Here is a 26,952-nt window from a genome sequence, read left to right as displayed (position 1 = left end):
GAGGGACGTAGTGTGGACATCCCTAGAGATATTCCCTGTGGGGAGCTGTAGTTCAGCCACATTGTCAGTAGATGGTGTTAACCCTGCTGGTCACAGGTTGAACTGTAGAGTTACCATGGCAGGATTAGTGCATTATGGGAAAGTGAAGCTGACTGACAGGAAGGAGTGGCTTCACAGCAGACTGGAAGCTAAAAGCCCTGAGACAGAGCAGAACTGAGGGAGGCCCAAGGGAGAAAGAGAAGAAGCCCCAGTGAATGCCTTGACTGAAGACTTCCTAATGCTGTGATCGGGCTGAGGTAAGCCCTTGTTGCTAACTGATTGAACTTTTGCAAGTTTGCTGGAGGTCTGGCCGGAGCCAGACCTGATACGTAGAGTAGAACTGCAAGGCTGTGTATGGGGCTGCTTGGAAACCCCGCAGCAGCGAACTGTGGTTCTTGAACCGCAGGGGTTTATTACCCTCACTATTAATACTCAGCTCTGTGAAGAAACAGGCCAAGGAATTTCGGTTCTGGTGAATAAATACTTATTTTTCGCTTTCTACCCTTTTTGCCCGGCTGCGTTCTTCTCTCCAGCCACACCCTAACCCCGCTTGGGTCTCCCAGTGAGTAAATGCCAACTTACAGTCTATTCAATACAATATACTCAACAACTATTGCATTTATTTTTATCTTTATTACATCAATTAATCTCATAAACCTAACAATTATTGTCTAAAATCCCCATATATCTATCATTCATTCAGTCATCCATTCACTCTAATTCACATTTATAAAACTAATATCAAAATATCAAACTCTATAACAATATAACAATAGAACACCCGGAATAATAGAATCACTTATGATCTTATAACAAAAATGTTGCTTTCAATAGCAATATTGGTGTAAAACTTGTAAATTATACTGACATTCAAAAACATTTCTTCTTCATTACGATCCTCTCTTAATCTATTGGTAACCTGCTGTAAACTTTCTGTTGCCCTGTGGCAATTAGTCCATTGATTAAGTCAATTGTCCATCACAGCAGGTTAAAACAAAAGGTTACATTCCATCGTAACCCACAACTGATAACTCTGTGCTGTGGTATTGAATGACAGTAGTTCCATTCACCGTGACTCCATACTTCACGGGACTTTTCCTTGAATTTCAAACTGCTTCACTGCAGCAGTCCTCTCATTTGTGTGCTAAAACAGTTGTACACAGACCCTACACGATCGTGTTTCGCAAATTTTGCGTCTTCAGGGGTCAATAATCTATGTAAACAACAATAATAACATACATTTGTATTTCACAAACAATATTACAATCCTTCTAAAAACCAATATTATAAACTCTTACCGGCTCTACAGGTGGCCAAGCATTCACAATCCTGGATGTGCTGGTGGTAACGCCTCAAAAGACGCCCACACATGCGCATACCAAGCGTTCAAGGAGACTGAGTTTAAATACCCTCTCTCCAATTTAACAATCCTGGATGTGTCAAAAACAACGCCTCAAAAGACGCTGACACATGCGCATACCAAAGCTTCAAAGGAACTAACTTTAAATACCCTCTCACAAGTTTAACCACTCTACTTCTTTATTTAACCCATAAGGGCTTACAGTGTTCCAGAGGTAAATTAGCCTTTGTTCTTTACGCAATAGCATGCGAGGCACATTACCTCCTCTTTCAAAACTAATTTGACTCAAAACTACAAAGCGAAGATCCTGAACTTCATGTTTGACATCCACCCAATGTGAAACCAAAGGGGCTTCCATTCGTTTAGTACGGAGATTACTAAGGTGCTGTGCTATCCTAACTTTAATCTTTTTAGTAGTCAATCCAATGTACCATAGTTCACAAGGACATTTTATGCCATACACACAATTTGTAGTATTGCAGTCAGTGTGAGCCTGCAAACGATATATTTTCTCTGAATGAGGAACATTCACTTCATTAACTTGCATGGCATACCTGCAATATACACACCGATCGCACCTCCCATGGCCAAATTCCTCATGTCTTACATTACATGCAGTGTTATGCCTTGCCAGTTGTTCACCTAAATTTCTACCTCGAGAGAATGCAAACCGAGGAAATTACTGAAAAACTTTATGTATACCTAATATAGACCAATGACGTTTCATAATTTGTATAATTGACTAGATGACTTAGTGTAAGGTAACACACAAGTCAACGGATCTTTTTTTATAGATCTATATTTCTGGTTATCATATGATGGATGCCATTCATTGTGATTGTTGAATGCTCTCTTAGCCGCTTTTTTTAAAATTCTATCAGGATATCCTCTATGTTGAAAACGTGAAATCATTTGAAAAGCTTGATAAGTGTATTCTTCACGAGAACTGCACAACCTACGGACTCGAAGCAGTTGACTCGATGGTATACTGTTTTTTAACCCAGAAGGGTGATGGCTACGATAATGTAGTATTGTATTACGATCAGTTTCCTTACGGTAAATCTTAGTAATAAATCTACCGTCATACCATTGGATATTTACATCCAAAAAATTCACCTCTCGACGACCGATACAATGTACAAATTTTATATGAGGGCTCACTGTATTCAAAATTTCCAACAGTTTCAATAAATTATCTTCTGTCCCTTGCCATATTACCAGAATGTCATCTATATATCGTAGCCATTTAACAACACCCTCAAAATGTTGATTGGTATATATATACTGCTTCTCTAACTGGTCCATATACAAGCATGCAATAGTGGGGGCTACTGTGGCACCCATCGCAACTCCTTTATTTGATGAAAAAGTTTTCTTTGAACTTGAAAAAATTGTGATAAATGACTAACTCAGCTATATTGCCAAGTAAAGTTATTAATTGATTGGATAACTCCAAAGTTTCCAATAATCCCTTAATCATAATCACAGCTTCCCTTTGCGGGATATTTGTATATAATGCAGTAACATCTAGTGTTACCAAGCATACCTCTGCATTAGCATCAATTTTTACATCTTGCAAAATATTAAGCAGGTGATCTGAGTCTCTCACAAAAGAAGTTATGGACTTTAAACAAGGTTGCAAATGAAAATCCAAAAATTGAGAGAGCGGTTCAAACAGTGATTCACATCCAGAAACAATGGGACGGCCAGGAGGTTTTTTCCCAAACTCTTATGTATTTTTGGGGTGAAGTAAATTATAGGTATTTTGGAAATTGTCTGAACAAGTATCGAAATATTTGAATAGAAATAACACCTTTTTCACAAGCTTCCTTTAACAGCTCATACACCCTCGATTGATACTGGGTGGTAGGATCTTCCTGTAACGGGCTGTAAAATGTTAGATCATTTAACTGATCTTCGCTTTGTAGTTTTGAGTCAAATTAGTTTTGAAAGAGGAGGTAATGTGCCTCGCATGCTATTGCGTAAAGAACAAAGGCTAATTTACCTCTGGAACACTGTAAGCCCTTATGGGTTAAATAAAGAAGTAGAGTGGTTAAACTTGTGAGAGGGTATTTAAAGTTAGTTCCTTTGAAGCTTTGGTATGCGCATGTGTCAGCGTCTTTTGAGGCGTTGTTTTTGACACATCCAGGATTGTTAAATTGGAGAGAGGGTATTTAAACTCAGTCTCCTTGAAGCCTTGGTATGCGCATGTGTGGGCGTCTTTTGAGGCGTTACCACCAGCACATCCAGGATTGTGAATGCTGGCCACCTGTAGAGCCGGTAAGAGTTTATAATATTGGTTTTTAGAAGGATTGTAATATTGTTTGTGAAATACAAATGTATGTTATTATTGTTGTTTACATAGATTATTGACCCCTGAAGACGCAAAATTTGCGAAACACGATCGTGTAGGGTCTGTGTACAACTGTTTTAGCACACAAATGAGAGGACTGCTGCAGTGAAGCAGTTTGAAATTCAAGGAAAAGTCCCGTGAAGTATGGAGTCACGGTGAATGGAACTACTGTCATTCAATACCACAGCACAGAGTTATCAGTTGTGGGTTTACGATGGAATGTAACCTTTTGTTTTAACCTGCTGTGATGGACAATTGACTTAATCAATGGACTAATTGCCACAGGGCAACAGAAAGTTTACAGCAGGTTACCAATAGATTAAGAGAGGATCGTAATGAAGAAGAAATGTTTTGAATGTCAGTATAATTTACAGTTTTACACCAATATTGCTATTGAAAGCAACATTTTTGTTATAAGATCATAAGTGATTCTATTATTCCGGGTGTTCTATTGTTATATTGTTATAGAGTTTGATATTTTGATATTAGTTTTATAAATGTGAATTAGAGTGAATGGATGACTGAATGAATGATAGATATATGGGGATTTTAGACAATAATTGTTAGGTTTATGAGATTAATTGATGTAATAAAGATAAAAATAAATGCAATAGTTGTTGAGTATATTGTATGAATTTAGTACAACTATTTATTGAATGATACCTTAGACAACATTGTGACAGTCTATTCAATGAGTGACCAGATGCCATTGAAGAATGGTGCTTAGCATCCAGAATGTCATCTGCATTTTGGCACCTATTTTTTGATGCCCTGGATAGAATTGACCCCTGTGGTAATGGCCATCAGGAAAAAGGAGGTGACAGGGGCAAACTGACCAGAGGGCCCAGAGGCTCAGAGAGAGGCTCTAGGGAGCCCAGAGGCCCTGCCTGGTTGCCGCCTCTGCAGCGACGATCCTTGGTCGGCTGCTACCCGGGGCTGATCGTCACTGCGCACCCCCTCCCCCCGGTGCAGCAGCATCCCCCCCACCGGGTGCAGCATGACACCCCCCCCACCCAAACCTTCATCCCCCCAGGGTGCATTTTTACCTGCTGCGAGCAGCCGCGTGGCTGTCGGCTCCGCTTGTTCCCTGCTCCCTCTGCCCCGGAACAGGAAGTAACCTGTTCTGGGGCAGAGGGAGCAGAGAACCAGTGGAGCCGACAGCTGCGCAGCTGCTCCCAGCACCCCTCCAGCGGCGTGCACCCGGGGCAGATCGCCCCCACCACCCCGCCCTCGGTACGCCACTGAGCCTCTGCACACTAAAGCCCCCACTGGGCCCTGGTGGTCTACTGGCTGCTGCCACTATTCTCCTGGGTTCCACCGCTGTATTTACAAAATGGCTGCTGAGACTCCCCCGCCGGGCAGAATAGAGGCAGCGGGTGGGCAGGAAAGAGGGGATTTATTTTCTGCCCCTGAAGAAGCCACAGCCACTAGGGCCCTTCAAGGTAGAGGGGGGGACAGCGGCAACACAGTGGTAGGGAGGCAGCACAGCGGGTTGGGGGCACTGGTGGCGGTGGAGAATTGTTTACTGTAAAACAGAGGGATGTGATGTCTTTTCTTACTGATAAAGTGCCGGCGATGATCTCTAGGCCATGGTGATGTCTACTGCCCGAGTCTCCTAGGATGCACTGCTCCTGTGGTAGACTAGTGAACCAAGACTGGAGGAAGCTTTTCAGGGGTTGTGTGTTTACAGAGCATATTAACAATTTTGAGTGACATGGTCCAGACAGTGATTTCCATTGGGAAGGCTTCATCTCTCCTACATCGTTCCATGGCTCCTTCCCACAAAGAATGTTGGGAGACGTTCTGATTTCTGATAGAAAGCAAATGTTTAGAGCAGCAGGCTAAGGACCAGAGAAACCAGGGTTCAAATCCCAGTGTGGCTCCTTGTGATCTTGGGCAAGTTACTTAATTCTCAGTTGTCTCAGATGCATACTTAGGGCCTCATATTCAAAGGATTTATGCTGCTAACTTTTGACCCTAAATCAGACTCTTTGAAAATGGTTCTAGGTCAGTTCCCACCTGGACAGTTCCCACTGGACTGTTCCCACCCAACCAATTCCCATCTGGACAAAATTCCTACCTAGGACAATTCTGACTGACCTAATTCCTACCACACCAGGGAGGACAATTCCCAGCCATAACTTAAAAAACCCCCAAAACACACTAGGACAATTAATCTCCTTCCCTTTTCCATTTTAGAGTATTACCTTTTACACATCCCTTTCCCCTTCCAGACATGCAACTACACCCTGCCTACTACTAAATGGAAAATGTAGGCATAGGAAAAAAAAGATTTTGAATGCTCCCAGGTTTCAACCTAGTTCGTGTCATGCACCCGATCCTCCCTGTCAGCGTCTGAAACACGACTGAGAATTATGGGAATTCACTTGGTAAACAAAAAGAGATGCGATACAAGAATGAAAACAAAGGTAAAAAGAAAAGGCTAGGGAGGGTGGGAATGACGGGGGAGAAGTCTTGGGTGGGAATTGTCCCCCTTAAGTTGAGATTTGTCCCTGGGGGAATTTCCCTAGGTAGGAATTGTCCCAGGGGAATTGGTGGGTGGGACCTGTCCAAGTGGCTACTCGCCGGATATCTTGAAAATATACTAGGGCTGAGTGTCTAAATTGATACTAAAATTTCACTGAACTCCTAAATTTAGGAGCGTATAAAGTTAGCAACAAGCAGGGGCATAGCCAGACCTCGCTGGGAGGGGGCCGAGCCCGAGGTGGGGGGGCACTGTTTAGCCACCCCCCCCCCGAGCAGCCGCTGCCACATTGGACCCCCCCCTGCCGGCCTGCCGACAACCTCCTTGAACCCCCCTCCCGCCACCAACCCTCCCCCGCCGTCGCTGCCCGCCCCGCTGCCGCATCAGATACCTTGTTTGCTGGCGGGGGTCCCCGAACCCCGCCACCTGAAGAGAGTCTTCTTCAGCGCCGGAGTAGCGCCTTCGTTCAACAAAGTTCCTGTGCAATCAGCTGTTTCGACACCTTACGTCCTGCACGGGGCTACATGCATGGTGCATCGAAACAGCTGATCGCACCAGGAACTTCGTTGAACAAAGGCGCTACTCCAGCGCTGAAGAAGACTCTCTCTTTTTTTTTTTTTTAACATTTGTACCCCGCGCTTTCCCACTCATGGCAGGCTCAATGCGGCGTACATGGGGCAATGGAGGGTTAAGTGACTTGCCCAGAGTCACAAGGAGCTGCCTGTGCCTGAAGTGGGAATCAAACTCAGTTCCTCAGTTCCCCAGGACCAAAGTCCACCACCCTAACCACTAGGCCACTCCGCTACTCTTTGGCTGGTGGGGTTCGGGGACCCCTGCCAGCAAACAAGGTATCTGATGCGACGGAGGGTTGGTGGTGGGAGGGGAGTTTCAAGGGGATCGTCGGCAGGGGGGCCAGGGCCAAATCTACGGGGGCCCAGGCCCTCTCAAGCCCCACGTAGTTACGCCACTGGCAACAAGAGCAGGTTTAGGGTGGAGGAAAACAAGTCAGTAGTTTAGCATTGATTTTCCGCACCAGACTCACCAATCAAGCTCATAAATCTAGGCAAATGAATGGCAGGCCTAGATTATATCTACCATATAACACCCACACTAGAAGTTGAGAACCACACCCGGATGCAGCCAAAGCGAAACATGGCCCATTATAGAATTAAGATAAGTAGTGTTGCTTATATATGAAATTTATATGAATTTAAAAAAAAAGAGGATTTGATATTGATAATGAAGGAATTATAATGCTGATAGTGATCACGAGGAGGCAGGGAAACTGCAGATTGAGTGGTCCATGTGAAAAACGTTTGCCACTGAGGTCTAGAAAACTAGTATATGATATGGTGGTTGATAACGTTGGATTAGTGTTGGCTGTTACATGGTACATGTATGAATGACACCCACTACTGAATTTATTTAAGTTGGACAGTGTATTTGATTTATCGAGGCCTAGATTTTATAAGCATAACTTAAGCTCCTAAATAATGTGTGGAAGGCCTCACTACAGAAGTTAAGTTTTTATTTTTTGACTGTGTGCTTACAAAAGAATCAAAAAGGAAACTGGACAATGCATTTCTCCCAGATTTGGGAAGCCCCTTTGCTTCTTGTAAGAGACGTTATGCAGGCCTTAGACTGCGTAAGAACAGGGAGGCTCAATGCACACTGCCTGGATTCCTCCCTCTAAGCTGAGCAGGAGTCCTCCACCTACAGCCCTGCCAGTGGGGGGTGCTGTTGCACTATCACATTTTCAATAGTGAGGGACGGGCTAGTTCTGAAGGACTCCAGCCTGTCCTTAGCAATTGAAAATATAATATTGAAGCACCGCCCCCTACTGGCAGCAATGCAGTTGAAGGACTCCTACTCAGCTTAGAGGGAACAGTGATGGCAATTCTATAACTCAGCTCCTCATCTTAGGTGCCAAGATGCCATTCACAGAATACTAGTATAAGTCATCATTGGTGTACCATCTTATATCATGTCAATGGTGCACCAATGTTTGCCAAGTGACACACATAACTTGGAGACACGCCCCTGGTCTGCCCATGCTCCGCCCACATGTGAGGTCCCTATTCATTGAATCCCAACTGGGTAGATCCTAACCAGCCGTGACGTGCTGTGAACTTACTTGATGGAAAAGTATGAAATCCGTAAAATCCCAGTGATATAAAACATGATCAGAAATGCAAGAACTTCAGGAACCCTAAATAGGAAATTCAACCACAAGACAGATGCACTTTGGAATTGGCATGCAAACGCTTTATTGTCTCTGGAACACTGAGATTATTATAAGGAATTCCAGAATCTTGGATGATGCCTTGCTGGGTGGAAATTTTAAAAGTCCTGGTGATCTGAAAAAGATGGAACAATGTGCTATGACAGCCTTAGAGAGATCAGGCAGGAGAAACAGGACAGAGACACACACACACACACACACACATGCACACATTGCACTTTGACAACACTAGAGGGATCAGGCAGAAGGCTGGATTATACAGGACACAGTTTCTGTTGCTTACACAGACAGACAGACAGACAGACACATACACACACATAATCAGAATCCATAATTTTCAATTCAAAATCATGCAGTAGAGTACTTTAAAGAAATCCCATGTGCTGCTTCTAAATGAGTTGTTCCCACTTCACTGGCGTAGTAGGCAAACCCCACAATGTCAGCCAAGTAGGAACCTCGTAACACTACTTCGCCGGGCGGGGGCCAGGTAGCAAAGTCCAAACACAAAAAAAAGCCCAGCGCCTCTTGGCTTAAATTCAACTTTGAGCAGAGCAATTCATATATTCATCCAGGATCAATTTAATCTATTTCCCACATTTGCATCCAGCTTCTCCTACATCAGCACACACTATGGAACGCACTACCAAAAGCCGTGAAAACAACGTACAAAAACCTAAACTTCCGGAAATCATTAAAAACTAACTTGTTCAAAAAGACATACCCCGTCGACCCAACCTAGATGCCTAAACCTTGCAACACAACGAAACCAAAGCCTGAAAAGATATTGCAAAACTCTTCCTCTCTACAAATCCCACATGTGTTAACACATGAACCTTCTTCGACCACTATAACTGTTTATACTTGTTTCTCCGCCGGAGATGGTGAACGCCTCTACAGTATTATGTAAGCCACAGTATTATGCAATCTGTCCCTAAAATCGAGTGTAGTACCGGAAGACTGGAGGGTAGCCAATGTTACTCCGATTTTAAGAAGGGTTCCAGAGGAGATCCGGGAAATTATAGACCGGTGAGTCTGACGTCGGTGCCGGGCAAGATGGTGGAGGCTATTATTAAGAATAAATTGCAGAGCATATACAAAAACATGGACTGATGAGACAAAGTCAGCACGGATTTAGTGAAGGGAAGTCTTGCCTCACCAATCTAATGCATTTTTTTGAGGGGGTAAGCAAACATGTGGACAATGGGGAGCCGGTTGATATTGTATATCTGGATTTTCAGAAGGCGTTTGACAAAGTGCCGCACGAAAGACTCCTGAAGAAATTGCAGAGTCATGGAATCAGAGGTAGGGTATTATTATGATTAAGAACTGGTTGAAAGATAGGAAGCAGAGAGTAGGATTGCGTGGCCAGTATTCTCAGTGGAGGAGGGTAGTTAGTGGGGTCCCGCAGGGGTCTGTGCTGGGTCCGTTGCTTTTAATGTATTTATAAATGACTTAGAGATGGGAATAACTAGTGAGGTAATTAAATTCGCTGATGACACAAAATTATTCAGGGTCGTCAAGTCGCAGGAGGAATGTGAACGATTACAGGAGGACCTTGCGAGACTGGGAGAATGGGCGTGCAAGTGGCAGATGAAGTTCAATGTTGACAAGTGCAAAGTGATGCATGGGGTAAGAGGAACCCGAATTATAGCTACTTTGCAAGGTTCCACGTTAGGAGTTACGGATCAAGAAAGGGATCTGGGTGTCGTCGTCGATGATACGCTGAAACCTTCTGCTCAGTGTGCTGCTGCGGCTAGGAAAGCGAATAGAATGTTGGGTGTTATTAGGAAGGGTATGGAGTCCAGGTGTGCGGATGTTATAATGCCGTTGTATCGCTCCATGGTGCGACCGCACCTGGAGTATTGTGTTCAGTACTGGTCTCCGTGTCTCAAAAAAGATATAGTAGAATTGAAAAGGTACAGCGAAGGGCGACGAAAATGATAGTGGGGATGGGACGACTTTCCTATGAAGAGAGGCTGAGAAGGCTAGGGCTTTTCAGCTTGGAGAAGAGACGGCTGAGGGGAGATATGATAGAAGTGTATAAAATAATGAGTGGAATGGATCGGGTGGATGTGAAGCGACTGTTCACGCTATCCAAAAATACTAGGACTAGAGGGCATGAGTTGAAGCTACAGTGTGGTAAATTTAAAACGAATCGGAGAAAATTTTTCTTCACCCAACGTGGTACGGGCGGTTAGCTTGACGGAGTTTAAAAAGGGGTTAGATAGATTCCTAAAGGACAAGTCCATAGACCGCTATTAAATGGACTTGGAAAAATTCCGCATTTTAGGTATAACTTGTCTGGAATGTTGTTTATGTTTGGGGAGCGTGCCAGGTGCCCGTGACCTGGATTGGCCACTGTCGGTGACAGGATGCGGGGCTAGATGGACCTTTGGTCTTTCCCAGTATGGCACTACTTATGTACTTATGGACACAGTGAGCCCGCAAATAGGTGGGAAAATGTGGGATACAAATGCACACACACACACACCAACAGCTCACCTGCAGTAAGTAGGGAGTGAGAGGAAGGGTGCAGGACTCGCTTGGGGGGGGGGGGGGGGGGGGGGGAAAGGTGGCCGGTATGCTGTTACCGGTGCGACCGGCACAAAAAAAAGCCCTGATCTATAAGATCATCTGCACTGTTGAAACTTTCCCACTTGCAAAGGTGGCTTTTCCTCAGCTATCCCTCCCCCCCCCCCCGAATATCGCCAGTTAGCGCCTAGCAGATAGCCAGTTATATCAGTGTGAAGCCAGCTATGTTTGGCGGCCATCTTGGTCACAGAAAAAGGTTGAATATTTTTGGCCGGTTCCAACTTAAACCGGCAGTGCTGAATATCATCTTGGCCGGTTAAGTTGAAGCCAGCCAATTAATACAGAGTGAAGTTTGCATATAAATGGTAAAATATGTCTTGATATAAGAGGCAGTGTAATTTTAGAAATAACACCCTAAGGTCTAGATTTCTCAAAGTGCTCTATGTAATGAGACCTTTGGACTGATAATAATGTTCTAACATGGTAATGCATTTCAGTAATTCTAACCCTGAATGGGTAAAGATTCCTTCTGAGAGTGCTGAGTTCTAAAACCCTCTAATTTCTCATTCTCATACCCATAGGCGCCGACTCTGTGGGTGCTGTGGGTGCTCGAGCACCCCCAATATTTTACCCACCGGAAGTTCGGGCGTCCAGCGGGGCCGACAGATTTAAAAAAAATTGTACTTTGTCTCCCACGTCCACCGTAGTACTGTACCGTCCGTACTAGTATCATCCCCCCCCCCCCCAGCACTTCAAGACTGAAGCCTACTTCGCTTAATATCTTCAGACTCCTGCTGCAAAACTATTTGATTGAACCCCGGTGTCAGATCCTTCCCTCTGAAGCTGCTTGTGTCACGAGTCCCACCCTCGCGCAGACAGGAAGTGACAGTCTCAGAGCAAGACGTGGTAGGGAAGGAATTGGATCTGACGTCAGCTCTAGTGGCAACGTGCTAATCGCTGCATTGCAGTGCAGGGGCTTTAAACGAAGACGGTCCCGGACTCCGGAGGGGACACCAGAAAGGAGTGCTGGATTTCAGAGGGGTGGGGGCAAGAGAGAGAGAAGGAGGTTTGACGGTCCATAGGGTACACAGAAAGGAGCGCTGGACGTCACTTCGGAGTGGTGAGGGACGAGAGAGAGAGAAGGAGGTTTGACGGTCCGAGGGGATACAGAAAGGAGCGCTGGACATCACTTTGGAGGGGTGAGGGACGAGAGAGAGAGAAGGACTCTGGATGGGACAAGCGGTACTGGACTCGTGGAGGGAGGAAGAGGGGGAAATAAAGTAGTGCTGGACTTGGGGGGCGGGGGGGGGGGGTGGAGATAGAGAGGGGGGAACAAAAAGTGGTGCTGGAGTCAGGGAGGGGGGTTGAAGGCAAGAAGGTTAGATAAAGCAAGAGACAGGGAGGCTATCTAGACCTGGCTTTTGAACCCAAAACAATAATAAACGCTATTGAAATCAATAGCCAAAGATCATTAGAAATAAGGGACTGCCTATGCGTGGTCCACCTGTAAAAAGTCTAAAGCTGTTCAAGTTGGGTAGGCAGTGCCTTAAAAGGTGGAGGATAAAAATATTTTATTTTTTTATAGCTTTTCAATTTAATTGAAAGCTTCCCATTTGTAGATATAAATATAAAGAAAAAACAATTGAATATCACTAAAACAGCTTAAAAATTATCATAGCTGGTAGAAACAGTACTAATAAACCTGTATTTTGTGCTCATTTTCTACACGTTCTATATAATACAGATGTACAAATGTCAGTGAGGATATCCTGTTTCTTGATGGGTTCATGTTAACTGATGCAATCTGCCTTGGGAAGCCTGGTGGTATAAATATGGAAAGCAGGAAGAGAGGAGGAAGATGGCGGACCATAGGAGGAGGAGGGAAAGTGAGTAAGACAAGGGGAGACATGCTGGACTCCCAGATGCAGCAACTCAAACCCTGATGGCTTGCTTGTTCCCAGATTGTGTACACAGTAAACCACACTTAGCAGGCTTTCACTTCTGGTGTGCAGTTTGCTGCCTATACCAACTGAAAGGCTCATGGCATTAGGGATTTGTGTAGCCATGTCTCCTGGCACAATAAGGAGTAATTGGGGGAGAGAGGCGGCAGGGAATTGCTGACCATAGGGGTGGAGGGGACAGGGAGAAGGGGATAGGGAAATGCTGGACCATAGGAGAGAGACGGGATGGGGGAACATTGAGATGCTGGGCCTACAAGGATGTAAGGGAGAGGGAGGGGAGGATATTTGCATGTTGGAACAATGTGGGGAAAGACAATAGCAGCTCTCAAGGAGAGATGAGTGAGAGGAGGATGGTAAGTACAGAATTGTATAATGGGGAGTGGGTGAAAGAGAAGGGAATCTGAGGCCAGGGAAGGAGTGAGACGGGAGAGGTAGGGGTTAGAGGAGAAGATGGAAAGTTGATAGGTACTGGTAAGTGAAATATAGTGGAGGACTGAACAGTGAGAAGACGAAATCTGAGGGTGAGAGAAAACAAAGAAAGAGGAAATGTCAGAGACTGATATAGTGAGGAAATAGAAGAGAAGAGGAAAGTGGAGAAAGACAAATGGGCCGCACCCACGGAAAGAGAGCAGAAGACAGGAAAACAAAAGAAGAAACTGGGACCAACATGCTTGAAAAAATAAAATACCCAGACAACAAAGGTAGAAAAAAGTGTTTTATTTTGAATTTATTTGTTGGAATATGTTATCTTTGGAAAATGTGCAACACTGATATCTTTGAATTTTTTTTTTTCAGTACAAGAGGAAATTCATTTGTGTTTTCATTTCTCATATGTTGTGGAACATGCCTAGTTTGAATTCTTGGGGTTCCCAATTCAATTTTTATCTTTATATTTCTAAATTTGTGATCCCTTGTTCTGTATTGGTGTGTGACCAAGGTGTGGTACTCTGTGGGCAAGTAGTTTCTGCGTACAACTCTGTAGCAGTCCCACTTATTCTGTTTTACCAGTAGTAGATGTATTGGTGTTCTAGGGCCACGTAAAATATTTGTAGTGCTGCATGTTAAGTAGGATTCTTGTTTAAATCAGTGCTACCGTTCTATAGCAGATTTGCAACATGTATGTCGAGTTAGGATTTTTTCAGGTTTTGTGTTATTTCACAATGTGCCTGATAGTGGACAGATTTATTTCACTATTAATGAGATGATGTGAGAATCATAATTTTTTTTTATAACAACTTCCATGGAAAAATGTGCTAGTCATGATCTGCACCTGTTGTAGTGGGGGAGGGAGATAAGGTTTTTGTGGACGCAGAGCATGTTTACATTTAATATATAAGAACTGATGTACTGTATCCGACCAAGGTCCATGAGGATTGTGTGTGCAGTGTGTAATGGATACAAGCATAATCCATCATGTGTGTCCTGACTGAAAAAAGTTGAGAACCACTGGCCTTAGGCACAACACGCGATCCAGCATTTCTCCCTCTTTCCCCTGTCCTGCATAGTCCTGTGTCTTGGCCTTTCCTCCTTGGCAGACCTCCATTGTTTCTATGCCTGCCAGCAACATCGGCAAGTAAAGCAAACTGCCTCAGCTAGCCACGCAAAGCGTTCCCTCTGCTGTGTCCCACCTACGCTGACACAGGAAGTTGTGTCAGAGGAGGTGAGACACAGCAGAAGAAACACTTGCAGGTCCAGTCAGAGGCAGTTTGCTTTACTTGCTGATGCTGCTGTTTAGCCATAGAAACACTGGAGGATTAGCGAGAAGGAAAGAAGAAAATGATAAATACCAGACCCGGGGGGGGGGGGGGGGGGGGGGGGGGGGGGGGGGGGGGGGGGGGGGGGGGGGGGGGGGGGGGGGTGGGGGGGGGGGGGGGGGGGGGGTGGGGGGGGGGGGGGGGGGGGGGGGGGAAGAGAGTAAAAGATGCCAGACTATGAGTAAGGGAAGAGAGGATGAGAAATACCAGAATGCAGGGACAGAGGCACAGAGGGGAGATGCTTTATAGGAAAGATAGGGACTAGAGGGAATGATGGTGGGCAGGCCAGTGCAAGGGTCTGTGCCGCCCCCCGCAGACGAACAGTTGGCGCCCCCCCCCGCAGATGAACAGTTGGCGCGTGCCGTGCGCGCCCCCCCCCGTGAAGATGATCGCGGCGCGCCCTGGGGGCCTTTAAATCTTTTACTTGCAGTCGCAGCAGCGTCTGTGAAAGCGTAGCGCTGCTGCGTCTCCCTTCCCTTCACGCTGTTGGTTCCCTCAGTGTCCCGCCTTCTTCTGACGTCAGAAGAAGGCGGGACACTGAGGGAACCAACAGCGCGAAGGGAAGGGAGACGTCGGCAGCGCTATGCTTTCACAGACGCTGCTGCGACTGCAAGTAAAAGATTTAAAGGCCTCGGCGGCGCGGGGCGAAGGTAAGCACCGCGGCGGCGCCCTCCAGAGGTGGGCGCCCTCCTGCGGTGCTTACCCCGCTTACCGCATCGGCACGCCCTGGATGGTGGACATGGAGTGAGAGAAAATGTCAACTGGAGAGGAGATCTAGAAACAGCAGAAGTTGAATGGCACTTAGTGGGGGGAGGAGATACAGAGTAGCAGATGGAGGGGGAGAAGTGGGAACAGAGCTGAAGATGGGGTGAGGGGACAGATCAGAGAAGATGATGAATGGAACTAGGGGGTGGGAAGAAAGCGAACAGAGCTGGGACCTTCTCAGTCGAATAGGGTTGAGGAACAGAGCAGGGATTATAGACAGAAAAGATGAAGTGAGAATTTTGAGGGGATAGTGAGTACTTGGCAATTGGTAGTTATGAAGAGGCATATGTTAATGGGTTGGGAGATGAGTGAGATTGTGAAATAAAGAAGAGGGGCAAGAAAAGGGATGACATTTGGAAAAGGTTGAGACAAAATATGAATGACCTGAAAGGCTGGAGTGGATGAGAGGCAATGAAAAGGGATGGGGATACTGGGAGGGGTATGAGTCTCTGACATGTTGAGTGAGGGTGGAAATGGGGATAAAAGATGCTGAAAGAGAGGCAATAGGACATGGGGACTAGGGTAAGAGATAGAAGAATAGACTGGAGGCAAGGGAAGGAAAGAGAGATAGTGGTGCTGGTCAGGGTAGATGAGGATTCACAGGGTGCGTACAGAGGATGGGGGGTGGGCAATGGGAATGTTGGCAAGAGAATGAGAAGAAGATAGGAAAATCCAATAGGTAGATGAGAAGTGAAAAGGAGAGTAGATGGTGAGAGAAAGGGAGTCTAATTAGAAAAATAAAATTCCAGACACAAAGGTAGAAGATACATTTAATGTAATACTTTAAGGACGAGATGTGCCTGCTTTGGTAAAATGTACAATTTTTTCTATGTTTATTTTGCAACTACATGGGTCAATACATTTTCTGTTTCTCTTTTACCAATTATTGCCCGGGCTTATAGTCTAGATTCCTTGAGGGGGGTTTCCATGTCAGTTTTTTTCTGCACGTTTCTTGTGGTCCCTATTTTGTATCAGGTGAGGGTCTGTCATATTCTACATGAGCAGCTGAGGTAAAGGATTCTGCTAGTGTGTGGTGTCTGTGTAAGAATCTGTAACAGTCAGCTTGTTCCAGTTTCCCAGTAGCAGGTGCTCTAGGGCCCTGTGTAATATTATAGTAGTAGCTTTCATAGGTGGATTAGGACTGCTAGGGTGTATAGGTTTTAGTGTCTTTTGCAGGGTTTTATGTTGTTAACTGTCTGGCCCTATTGAAAGTAGGCTCTGGTGCAAGGGCTGCCTTTGGGGCCCTTGTCACCAAAATAAAATGCTCAGGACTAATGGGCTCCACATCCTAGTAGAGTCACCACACAAATAAAGTCCATCGATTTAAGCAAAGTTTCTACTGGTGAAAGGAGTATTCCTGAGGTGATGGTCACAATTTATTAATTTTACTTGCAAGTTAAGACAGGCTGCCTGCTCTGGTCGGTCCTGGGACCTCTGCTACCTCCCGTCTCCTGATGTAACTTCCAGTTTCCTTGTAGGTGGGATGCAACAGAGGCAGCCTGTATTAATCGTTGCCAGCCACAGTCACTGCACCTGAGCAACAATACCGGCAAAACCACCTGTCAAACACTGACCAGTGCCTAATGTACAAAAGTCTGCTCCCCCTGACAGCAAAACCTGGCTATGTCTCTGACCGGAAGTTCGTTCCCTCCCTCCCTCCTCCCTTTGAGTTCCAGGCCCCCTCCCTCCGAATTTTAAGTCATCTATTTTACCTCATCGGGGTTAGGGCAGCAGCAGCGGTAAAAAGCATGCAGGCTTGGCTCTGTGCTTAGTTCAGTTTTCCCTTCTCTCTGTCTCAGCTGTGGTCCCGCCCTCATTTCCTTAGACACTCTTGCACCTTTGATGACCCGCCCTGTAAGGCGTACAAAACCCCAACCATGGCTGACTTCTAATATCCGCTACCTACGTTCCTGTACCCGCTCCGCCGAACGCCTCTGGCGGAAATCTCGGGCCCTTGCTGATTTCTTACACTTTAAGTTCATGCTGACCTCCTTCCAATCTGCTCTTTTACGTGCCAAACAGGATTATTATATCCAACTGACCAACTCTCTTGGCTCTAATCCTCGACTTCTCTTCACCACATTGAACTCTCTCCTCAAGGTGCCCCCTCCCCCAACTCCCCCTTCATTATCTCCTCAGACCCTTGCTGAATTCTTTCACAACAAGGTTCAAAAGATAAACCTTGCTTTCTCTACCTCACCAGCTCTCCCTCCACTAGTCCGTTCCCCTCCCTCTCCTTCCCCTCATTCCCTTTCCTCCTTTCCTGAAGTTACTATTGAGGAAACTACACTTCTCCTTTCTTCCTCAAAATGTACCACCTGTTCCTCTGATCCCATTCCCACCCACCTTCTTAATGCCATCTCTCCTACTCTTATTCCTTTTATCTGTCACATTCTCAACCTCTCACTTTCCACTGCGACTGTCCCTGCTGCCTTTAAACATGCTGTGGTACACCTCTCCTTAAGAAGCCTTCACTTGACCCTACTTGTCCCTCTAATTACCGACCCATCTCCCTCCTTCCTTTTCTCTCCAAATTACTTGAGCGTGCTGTTCACCGCCGCTGCCTTGATTTTCTCTCCTCACATGCTATTCTTGACCCATTACAATCTGGTTTTCGCCCTCTCCACTCAACCGAAACTGCGCTTACTAAAGTCTCCAATGACCTATTACTGGCTAAATCCAGAGGTCAATATTCCATCCTCATTCTTCTTGATCTTTCCGCTGCTTTTGACACTGTCGATCACAGCATACAGTACTTCTCGATACCCTGTCCTCACTTGGATTCCAGGGCTCTGTCCTTTCCTGGTTCTCTTCCTACCTCTCCCCGCACCTTTAGTGTTCACTCTGGTGGATCCTCTTCTACTTCTATCCCTCTGCCTGTCGGCGTACCTCAGGGTTCTGTTCTTGGTCCCCTCCTCTTTTCTATCTACACTTCTTCCCTTGGTTCATTAATCTCATCCCATGGCTTTTCCTACCATCTCTATGCTGATGACTCCCAAATCTACCTTTCTACCCCTGATATCTCACCTTGCATCCAAACCAAAGTTTCAGCGTGTTGACATTGCTGCCTGGATGTCTCAACGCCACCTGAAATTAAATATGACCAAAACCGAGCTTCTCATTTTCCCCCCCAAACCCACCTCCCGCTCCCCCCGTTTTCTATTTCTGTTGATGGCTCTCTCATTCTCCCTGTCTCCTCAGCTCGAAACCTTGGGTCATCTTTGACTCTTCTCTCTCCTTCTCTGCTCATATCCAGCAGACCGCCAAGACCTGTCGTTTCTTTCTTTACAACATCCGTAAAATCCGCCCCTTTCTTTCCGAGCACTCTACCAAAACCCTCGTCCACACCCTTGTCACCTCTCGTTTAGACTACTGCAATCTGCTTGCTGGCCTCCCACTTAGTCACCTCTCCCCTCTCCAGTCGGTTCAAAACTCTGCTGCCCGTCTCATCTTCCAGGGTCGCTTTACTCATACTACCCTCTCCTCAAGACCCTTCACTGGCTCCCTATCCGTTTTCGCATCCTGTTCAAACTTCTTCTACTAACCTATAATGTATTCACTCTGCTGCTCCCCAGTATCTCTCCACACTCGTCCTTCCCTAACCCCTTCCCGTGCACTCCGCTCCATGGATAAATCCTTCTTATCTGTTCCCTTCTCCACTACTGCCAACTCCAGACTTCGCGCCTTCTGTCTCGCTGCACCCTACGCCTGGAATAAACTTCCTGAGCCCCTACGTCTTGCCCCATCCTTGGCCACCTTTAAATCTAGACTGAAAGCCCACCTCTTTAACATTGCTTTTGACTCGTAACCACTCGCCTCCACCTACCCTCCTCTCTTCCTTCCCGTTCACATAATTGATTTGATTTGCTTACTTTATTTATTTTTTGTCTATTAGATTGTAAGCTCTTTGAGCAGGGACTGTCTTCTTCTATGTTTGTGCAGCGCTGCGTATGCCTTGTAGCGCTATAGAAATGCTAAATAGTAGTAGTAGTAGTAGTAATTTCCTGTTTCCGCAAGGGTGGGACCAGAGCTGAGAGAGAGAGAAGGGAAAACTGAACTGAGCACCGAGCCGAGCCTGCATGCTTTTTACCCGCTGCTGCCACCCTAACCCCGATGAGGTAAGTTAGATGACTTTTAAAATTTGGAGGGAGGGGGCCTGGAACTTGGAGGGGGACAGGGATGAGGGGGAGAGGGGAGAGCGAGGGGGGAATGCACCACCTGTTAAAAAGAAATCAGCACCCCCAATCATTTGAAAAGTTGGCTCCTACGCTCATACCCACACCTGCGTTTCTGTAGAAGTTGAAATCAGGCATTCTTCTTACCATAATTTATCGGATTCTCATGCACATTAGTAAAAGGGAATTTGTTGCAGGCTGCATTCTGAACGAAATCCTCCACCACTGCCTTAGGAGCTGTGGCAGATGTACCTGCAGAGATTTTTAAAAAATAAATAAAGCATAGATTATAGTCTATTTCATTTTGTTTTGGTAATCGATAGAACTAAAATAAAATGAAACATAGAAAAGAAAATAAGATGATACATTTTTTTTTATTTTTGCTTTGGAAATAGTTTTACTTAGTAAATTTGAAGACATAATGAGTTTAAATCTGAATTACACAAGAGGGGTTCTGTCTCCCTCTGCTGGTGAGAACAAGTAAAGCTATTATTTATTTGAATCTAGCTTTTCAAGAGTTACTTTCAAATAAAGTAGGCATTTCCTTGTCCCCAGAGAGCGTACAATCTAAGAGGTGTTTTATTACGTTGTGTCGTGGCAAAGAAGTAATGAAAGGCACTATATCAAATTATTAAATCTAAATAGCAATTGATGCATATTACATAGTAACATGGTAAATGACTGCATGGTCCATCCAGTCCTGCCCAGCACGGCAGCCAGAACTGCACCCACAACTCTGTGGCATTACAAACAGAGCAGTTGGCAATTTGCCACATGCCAACCCACATATAGAAGTTATACAAGACACAGTCCTTGGAACAATTGCACAACACATGTCAATAAGTCTGGTTTTATTATTATGGCTGCAGCATAATCACATTGATTATCAATAACGATTAAACCGACAATCAAATAATATTGCTAACAAACGTCTACTCGCTAATTTCAACCTTAAGATGTCTTCCCCATCTCCATTGAGATATAGAGCACTCACACTCATACATATGATATAAATACCCATATTTGATTCCTGCTCAGAAGGAATGGATCCTAAGAGCTTAGACGAGATTGGGTGGCAAAGCCGGTGGCGGGAGGCGGGGATGGTGCTGGGCAGACTTATACGGTCTGTGCCAGAGCCGGTGGTGGGGAGGCGGGGATGGTGCTGGGCAGACTTATACGGTCTGTGCCAGAGCCGGTGGTTGGGAGGCGGGGATAGTGCTGGGCAGACTTATACGGTCTGTGCCAGAGCTGGTGGTTGGGAGGCGGGGATAGTGCTGAGCAGACTTATACGGTCTGTGCCAGAGCCGGTGGTTGGGAGGCGGGGATAGTGCTGGGCAGACTTATACGGTCTGTGCCAGAGCCGGTGGTGGAGGCGGGACTGGTGGTTTGGAGGCGGGGATAGTGCTGGGCAGACTTATACGGTCTGTGCCAGAGCCAGTGGCGGGAGGCGGGGATGGTGCTGGGCAGACTTATACGGTCTGTGCCAGAGCCGGTGGTTGGGAGGCGGGGATAGTGCTGGGCAGACTTATACGGTCTGTGCCAGATTCGGTGGTGGAGGCGGGACTGGTGGTTTGGAGGCGGGGATAGTGCTGGGCAGACTTATACGGTCTGTGCCCTGAAAAGGACAGGTACAAATCAAGGTAAGGTATACACAAAAGTAGCACATGTGAGTTTACCTTGTTGGGCAGACTGGATGGACCGTGCAGGTCTTTTTCTGCCATCATCTACTATGTTACTATGTTACTGATCTGTCTTGCCATTTTCAGAACACAGACTACAGAAACCTGCCCGGCACTAGTCTTGCTTCCCAAGTACTGGAGTTGCCATCTAACTTGCACTTATGCTCATTAGGCAACCTGAGGTAAGGATTCATGTGTTAACCGGGCGGTACTTGTCAGCGTGCATACATTGCTGATTACCACCTGGTTAGCGCCATAAAAAATGGAATTACCGCCCGGGGCTCGTGGTAGCCAGGCAGTCGTTCCAAATTGACATGTGTTGGACGCGCATAGGTGCCTGCGCAGCTTAGTAAAAGAGTCCCTGAAACTTACATTGATAGTTACTTAACATTGTGTTATTTCACCCTAACCTATGAAAATCTGACCCACACCTACAGGGCTGCTTGCAAATATTTGTAAAGCAGCTTGTTATTATGCAAAATGGACAATGGAGTAGAGGAGAGGCCTAGTGGTTAGAGCACTGGTCTTGCAATCCAGAGGTGGCTGGTTTCAAATCCTGCTGCTGCTCGTGATCTTGGGCAAGTCACTTAACCCTCCATTGTCTCAGGTACAAACTTAGATTGTGAGCCCTCCTGGGACAGAGAAATATCCAGAGTACTGAATGTAACTCACCTTGAGCTACTACTGAAAAATGTGTGAGCAAAATCAAAAAATTAAATAAGAAATAAAATGCTGCTTGCATTAAACTTGAAAACTGACATGATCAGGGCAAATCCTCCTTTCAGGCAGACCAGATAATTGCCAACAGCAACATAATTTGAGAGGTGGCTGGGGGGTTATGATGTACACAAAAGAGAATGACACTGGGATGGGTCACACAGCAACCACAGAGATAGGGACGGGGCAGAGCTTGTGGGGATGGATGGGATGGGCACAGCAGTGGCGTAGGAAGGGGGGGCGGGAGGGGGTGGTCCGCCCGCGGGTGCACGCGCTGGGGGGGGGGGGGGTGTCAGCTCCGCTGGTTCCCTGCTCTCTCTGCCCCGGAGGTTACTTCCTGTTCCGGGGCAGAGAGAGCAGAGAACCAGAGGAGCCGATGCAGCTCCGAGCGACGTGCACTCGGGGCAGATTGGCCCTCCCGCCCACTCCCCCCGCAAGTAAGAATGCGCTCCAGAGGGGGTGCGTGCCATGGAGGGGGGGTGCGTGCTGTGCTGCACCCGGGGGGGGGGCGCAGCGGTGACCCGCCCCGGGTGTCAGCCGCCCTTGCTACGGCACTGGGGCACAGATCCATGGGGACAGGAGCAGATCCCATGGGGATGGGGCAGAGATGGGGACAAAGTTTGTCCCATGTCATTTTCTACTTTGAAGCCTGTTAATGAACTGGACTGTTATTTATGTTGAGTGATAAAGACGATATTTAGATTTTTTTGAAAAAACAAGCAAACATGCTGGCCAGAACTAGCAAAATTTGCATGGGGGATCCTGTTCGTCCTGCTGCCAGCACATCTTCTAAGAAGACATCTTCTATTGCAGGAAGGACTGTGGAAAACAGGAGAGCTAGACTGAATCTTGAGATTGTTGATGACTTCTTATTCATCCACAGATTAAAAAATCATAACAGTGCTTCATAGGGCATATTTCTCCCCTCTAAGGCATACAGAACGGGACAATTTAACAGGGTGGATTATGATTCCTTGGGGAAGTAGAAGTCAGTTAGTGTTGGGGTTGGAAGGGTGGTGGTGGTGGGAGGGTTATTATAGCTGCTCGCTGTTATTATTGTTTTCTATTTGTAATTTATACACAACAGTTGCACACCATATTGTTCCTTTTTATACTTTAATAGGAAGATTAAATATAAAATCATAATTGTTTGAGGCTTCGCAGATGAGGACAGAGCCCATGGGGACAGGGTGATGACGGGGACAGAACCTGCAGGGACGAGGAAGGAGCGGAGACAGTGCCTGCAGGAACGGGGCTGGGGCAAAGATAGAACCTGCGGGAATGGGATGGGGACGGAGACAGAACCAGGGGTGTGCTGGTAAATTTTAACAACAGGCTCTTTCTCCGAATGTAGCCAGCTCTGCAGTTGGAAGGGCCAGGGGGGGGGAGCAACACTTGCCTCTCTCTCCTCCCTTCCTTTCTTGCGGGCACGCTAGGCATATCTTTGCTGGCAGCCAATAAATGGACTGCCACCACTCCCAACGTCTTGCTCTGAGCAGCATGCTGGAACTTCTCTCACATGCTCGAGAAGTCCCAGCCTGCTGCCCAGAGCTGGAAACAAGGAGCGGGGAGCAGCAGTAGTCTATTTACTTGGCTGGCAGGGCTCAGCATCCCCACCAGCAAAGTAAAAGATACTTCAGCAGGGGGCCCAAGCCCACATTTTGGGAGCCAGTTGTTAAAGTAGCCATGGAGGGCCCTACTTTAACAACCGGCTCCCAAAATTCTTAAAAACTTAACAACCGGCTCTTGCGAGCCTGTGAGAGCCTGCTCCAGCACACCACTGGACAGAACCCACGGGGAGTTTGTCCCCGTGTCATTCTCTAGTACACGAGAACTGTTCCTCACTTCCAGCTTGTCCTCTCCTTTCATGCTTGGTTCTACTCCTGATCAACCCTGAGCTTGTCTTCTCACCTTTATTGGATTGATTTTCTGGTGTACGTCCTGAGCTGGCTCCTAACTACTTCTCTGCCTTCTGGACCTATTCTCCTCTAGTTTTGACTATTTGCCATGGATATGCTTTCATTCAAAGGTTTTTCTCATATCTTTTTGGTGGTTTTGGATGCCTGTCATTTAAAATAAAATTTGGTCAAGTCATGGACCCCACTGCCCACCCTTTTAAAAACATAATCTGTTGGGGGTCCAGAGTCTTCTCACTGACCCTTCACTCAAGTTTTGTAAATAAAATGTGGCTACAGGCAGTAGAATACCCCTTGATTCATGATTCCCCCTCTGATCACTCCAAAATCCTCCACACCAAGCAGGAAGCAGGACCCCCTTTATCTGTGTCCTACTCGGTACCTAGCATTGCTCTAGCAAAGATATGATAGCTATACCAGACAGTCACAGATGTTTTTTTAAAGGTTGAACAGATGAAAAGGGACCCCCTGAATCCAATAATATGATATTGAAATCAGCGGATGGGTAGGGGGCATTGGGAGAGTGATCGCTAGAATTTCTCATTTCCTTTTCTAACCATAAAAAAGAGAAACAAACAATGTGCAAAACAAAAATGAATTGAAAAAAATGGACACAAAATATAATTTATTTTGATTATAAATCCCTGAAATCTATGGAGGTCAATGGCATAGGGAAGAGGTGTTAAGAGAAGATATTGTAGTGTACAGAGAGGAATGATACAGTGAAGAGATTTTTAAGCGACTTTTCGCTCAGTTTCACTAAAAGGAGCATGCCCAGATGTGAGGGGAAGAGAGAGCAGGGCAGGCAATGTGACAGCGCTGGATGAAATCTTCAGCTGGTGGGGGTTGGGGGTGGTGCTTCAGCTGGCGGGGGTCCCCAACCCCCACCAGCCAAGATGTTACAGTGGCAGCAGTGGGTGGCGGAGGGGGGGTGGCGATCAAAATGTGGCCCCTCCCACCTCAAGGTCTGGCTACGCCCCTGTCACACTTCTTATCTTTGCATCTGCTGCCAGTAGAACCCCAAAACCCGACAGGGAATCTCTGTTTCGCCAAAGCTGCGTCTGGGGTAATTATCCTGTGTCTTGGCCACTGTTCACCAAAATTGAGCGGGCCCAATTACTGCCAGATAAGTCCCTAGCACTAAAAAAATAATAATTTTCTGGCATGCTGGAAATGGCGCACACTGGGGGGGGGGGGGGGCTCCTGTGGTAGGCTGGAAAGCAAAAGTGGGAATAAAAATACTGTGGTACCAGGACCATGTAAAACTTTAAAAAGAAAACAAGCAAATTTATAAAGAACCCTGGCTTCAATTGGTAACCAGTGTACTTTAACACAGAGCGAAGAGACACTATCATATTTCTTTAAGCCAAAAATTAAACGTATGGCTGTATTTTGTATGGTTTACAGTCTACAGACCCTTAGTACAACCCATGTCAACTAAAGTACAGTAATTAAGATGTGACAATAAAAGCGCATTGTTAAATGCTTGAACTGATCTACTTCAAAATATTTTGAATACTGCGCAGTGTCCTTATCCCAGTTGTGCATGCCATGATAACATCAAGACTGGATTACTGGAACGTACTCTACAACGGTCTGACTACAAAGGGTCTGCACTAGCTCCAATTGATTCAGAATGCTGCAGCAGGCTCATAGAAGGTTGCAAAGCGACGTGACCACATCACACCATTTTTGCAAAACTTCACTGGCTACCAGTACAATACAGGGCTAAATTTAAAACTCTGATCTTCAAGGCCCTCAAAGGAAATAGCCCTGTGTACCTGAAGAACAGGATGATCCTCTACGCACAGCCAGGTTACTAAGGTCCTGTCAAGGACTATCACTAACCGCACTCTCTCCAAAAGACATTACAGGATGTGACACCTTCTCTGGAGTAGCCCCCACACTCTGGAATGCGTTGCCTTAAAGGCGCCTCTTAACACAAGACTATCTCTACTTCAAGAAGCAGGTGACAGCCCACACACCAGGGGCGTAGCCACGGGTGGGCCTGGATGGGCCTGGGCCCACCCAGTTTGGGTTCAGGCCCACCCAGCAGCGGAGCGGAGGGAGCAGGCAGCGCTGATCCTGCATCTACCTCCTTCTCTCTGGCAGCAGCGCTTCCAAGACGCTGCCTACCGCCGCCACGATCTACCTCCTACCGACTTCCCTCTGTCTCACTCTCAACAGCAGCGGTAGCGTCGCGATTCAAACACGCTGCCTCCTGCTTCTAACCCGGAGCGTCTCCTCTGCTTCCGGTGTTAGAAGCAGGAGGTAGCGTGTTTGAAGCGCTACCGCTGCTGTTGAGAGTGAGACAGAGAGAGGAGGTAGATCGTGGCGGCGGTAGGCAGCGTCTGGGAAGCGCTGCCGTCAGAGAGAAGGCGGGCAGGTGGAATGGGAAGGAAGGATGCATGGGGGTGAAGGAGAATCGCTGGACACATGGATGGGAGCGGGAGGGGAGGGGAGAGAGGAGAGTCACGGGATGGATGGATGGAGGTGGGGGTCAGGGGAGAGAGGGGAATTGCTGGGGATGATGGATGGATGGATGGAGGTGGGGGCAAGGGAGAGAGGAGAATTTCTGGGGATGGATGGAGGTGGGGCAAGGCAGAGAGGAGAATTTCTGGGGATGGATGGAGGTGGGGGTCAGGGGAGAGAGGAGAATTTCTGGGGATGGATGGATGGATGGAGGTGGGGGGCAGGGGAGAGAGGAGAATTGCTGGGGATGATGGATGGATGGAGGTGGGGGGCAGGGGAGAGAGGAGAATTGCTGGGATGATGGATGGAGGTGGGGGCAGGGAAGAGAGGAGAATTGCTGGGGATGATGGATGGATGGATGGAGGTGGGGGTCAGGAGAGAGAGGAGAATTGCTGGGGATGAGGATGGAGGTGGGGGCAGGGGAGAGAGGAGAATTGCTGGGGATGGCTGGATGGAGGTGGGGGCAGGGGGGAGAGAGGAGAATTGCTGGGGATGATGGATG

The 26,952-nt window shown here is 46.7% G+C and overlaps 1 protein-coding gene and 2 long non-coding RNA genes across 3 annotated transcripts in view; 1 reads left to right on the top strand and 2 right to left on the bottom strand.

The window, feature by feature from the left end:
- The first annotated feature begins 230 nt into the window (after positions 1–230).
- The window catches only part of LOC115466230 (C-type mannose receptor 2-like), a 60,049-nt gene continuing 33,327 nt past the window's right edge, over positions 231–26,952 (top strand). The window contains exon 1 of the mRNA XM_030197359.1: positions 231–296. The gene's annotated coding sequence lies outside the window, so the exon portion shown is untranslated. The remainder of the gene's footprint in view (positions 297–26,952) is intronic.
- LOC115466232 lies at positions 923–1,421 on the bottom strand. Its single transcript, XR_003941518.1, has 2 exons — positions 1,338–1,421; positions 923–1,252 (listed from the first exon to the last, which is right to left on the bottom strand). It is a non-coding gene; the product is annotated as an uncharacterized LOC115466232 (long non-coding RNA).
- Positions 13,017–19,930, bottom strand: LOC115466231. Its single transcript, XR_003941517.1, has 3 exons — positions 19,814–19,930; positions 18,075–18,077; positions 13,017–13,027 (listed from the first exon to the last, which is right to left on the bottom strand). It is a non-coding gene; the product is annotated as an uncharacterized LOC115466231 (long non-coding RNA).

Source organism: Microcaecilia unicolor, chromosome 3 (genome assembly GCF_901765095.1).
Source record: "Microcaecilia unicolor chromosome 3, aMicUni1.1, whole genome shotgun sequence".
NCBI classification, from domain to species: domain Eukaryota; kingdom Metazoa; phylum Chordata; class Amphibia; order Gymnophiona; family Siphonopidae; genus Microcaecilia; species Microcaecilia unicolor.
The sequence above is the reverse complement of the archived record's forward strand: the minus strand, read 5'-3'. Positions and strand labels throughout refer to the sequence as shown.